The following is a 2,618-nucleotide window of genomic DNA, read 5'->3' on the forward strand; positions in this document are numbered from 1 at the left end:
TGACTCGAAATCTTGAAGGAATTGGACCAAAGGGATGGGACCCCAAGATTCTGAGTCTAGCCAACAACTCAGGAGCGAACCTGAATGTTGCCTTCCCCTATTCCTTAGAAAGGGCGGAGTAGTACAAGACCAAGAAGATTGCTTACACACTAGCCGCGGCCAGAGTGAGCAGGAGACCCAAGACGGAATACGATCAGAGGCCTGACGTAAAGGGTCTTGAGAAGATCTCTTTAGGGACTAGAAAGTCCGAGCCATGCTCCAAGTTGGAGGTCTCACTCCGACTAGGGCAGGGACGTTCGCAGCTTCGCATGAGCGAGGGAAGATCCAGCGGGAAGGAAAAAGTTATTCCTTTTAAGCCTGAAGGTCAGGGAAAGGCTGAGCGACAGGCTTCATTGCCGAGAGCGGAAAGGAGTTTCCTCCTGCCGAAAGGCAATAAGACTGTTATTGCTGGAGAAGAGGCCTCAAGGGAAGAGGTATATCTCCCACGACACCAACCACCATAGACTCTTCACTTCGCCTGGAAGACCCCTGCGGATGACTATCGCAGATGACGCGACCTCCATCCCGCGACTGTAGAGGGTTGTCTCTTCTTGAGGAGGAGGCGTAGTGTCTCCAGGCATGAAGTCGAAGCGACGCCCCGGCTCGTGAAAGATGTTGCAGTGTGGTTGTTTGAGTAGCCTGTGCCATGGGAGAAGCTCTCCCGGGAGTTCCGTTGAGGGAAGCAGAGGGTCCGAAAACCGTTCTGCGCATAATCCCAGTGGAGCTCTTAGGGCCATTGAAAGGTTGACAGACAACCTGGACTTGTTGAGACCCATTCTCAACAGACAACAGAGGAGGGAAGACGCAGGCGTCGATGTTGTCCCACCATCACCGGAATGCATCTTGCCAGAGTCTCGGGGTCTGAGACTGGGGGGAAGAACAGCGGAAGCTTGAGGTTCCAAGCTGTCGCGATCAGGTCCCCCAGACCAGGACTTGCTGGATACTCAAGGCCAAAGACCCCCAGGTACACTCTCTCTACGAGGCTCTGCTCGGAGAGTCGGAGAGAACATTCCTCTGCCTGGAATGAGAGAGCCGATGGTGGTATTGAGAGTATCTCAAATCATCTCGGAATCTCTACTGCAAGATGCGAAGGTGTGAAAATGCGTCCCCTGCTGGTTAGAACACGCCAGAACCATGAAGTCGACGCGCACGGAGCGACTCGGCAAGAGCTGTAGGATCTGTAGAGGGGACAGACTACGGCCCCTAAGCCTGCCTGAATGATGGAGAGGTATCCTTCAGGTCCTGACCATAGGCCTGGACCGGAACATGCCCCCCCCCCCTTTTTTTTGACGAGTCCGAGAACAGCATCAAAAATGTGGGGAAAGGACGAGAATATCCACTCCCATCAAGAGGTTCCATAGGTCAACACCCATTGCAGGTCTAAACGTTCCGCTGGTCCCATAGGGGCCAGAAAGTCCGGTTAATTGTTGCTTTGAAACCACCGGAACTTGGACCGCCCCACATGGAACTTATCCTGAGGCGACCGTTCGGCACTATAGACGGGTCAATGAGGAAAGGAGAACTAGGAAACGTTCCAAGGTAGGGCTGAAAGCTCTGCTTGACTGAGAACAGGTACTGCGACTCTCCTCAGCCTTGCCACAGTCAACTGAAGGGAAGGCTCGGAGGAGGTGGCAACAGAATCTGGCGTCCCCAGGTGGTCACCCATCCAAGTACCGACCAGAACCGACGTTGCTTAACCTCGCTGGACGGACGAGAAGCGGGGTTTCCAACGTGGTAAGGCCGTTGACTCAGTATCATGGCTAGATACTCCAGATTTTGAGGCAGAAGAGAAGACTCCTGGCAAAATACCATGAACCCCCACTCATGGTAAGCATCCGGAAGCTTGTCCCGGCGCTGAAGAAGGTCGAACCCGACCTACCGGAGTTGACCAGACCTCCAAAAGGCGAAGGAGGCTGAAGCCTGCACCTGAGCGGCCATGAGGAAAGCAGGGAGAGTTCTCTGGGGGAAAAACCTGCGATGCCACGGCGGGATCGCCACACTGCATCTTAAGCAGGAATACCTGCAGTCTAGGCTGAATTCCACGAGCTTCCTGGAAGATGGATGGAATGGGAACTGAAAATACCCGTCCTTCCCATCCAGGGCCTAAGGAGTCCTGTCGCCTCGTTACCAGTCTGATCGATTCTGCTGTTCCACGTTGGACGAAGTTTGTTCGACAAACTTGATCAGGGCCGAGAGGTCGACTACGGAACTCCCGTCTCAGATACTTTCTTACAAGAAAGGATCGACTGAAGAAGCCGGGGGTGAAGCCGTCGATGATCCTATGGAGGACCTTCTCCTAAGGCATGGATCATTCTGCCCAAACGGGCAAACTCTTGCCGACCCTATGGCATAGAGGTTCAGAGACACTGAATTCCCTGACAGAGACGGCAGGTGCGATATCCTTAGCTGATCACAGAGATCGTGCAGGAATGGGCATCGGGAAGCTGTCATCCGGATGAGTAACCTTAGGCATCCTCCCAGCGTGAAACCTGCAAGGGGGAGGTGCCAATCCTAGAGTTCGTGAACTCTACCGCTCCCTCTAGGACTATGCCCCCCCCGGGAGAGCCTCCCGTGCCATC

General features: G+C 54.2%; 1 pseudogene; it reads right to left on the reverse strand.

Annotated features, from left to right (window-relative positions):
- Positions 1-1,668: 1,668 nt before the first annotated feature.
- On the reverse strand, positions 1,669-1,787 carry LOC137617756 (5S ribosomal RNA; annotated as a pseudogene).
- Positions 1,788-2,618: the final 831 nt, after the last annotated feature.

Source organism: Palaemon carinicauda, chromosome 23 (assembly GCF_036898095.1).
Source record: "Palaemon carinicauda isolate YSFRI2023 chromosome 23, ASM3689809v2, whole genome shotgun sequence".
Lineage (NCBI taxonomy): Eukaryota > Metazoa > Arthropoda > Malacostraca > Decapoda > Palaemonidae > Palaemon > Palaemon carinicauda.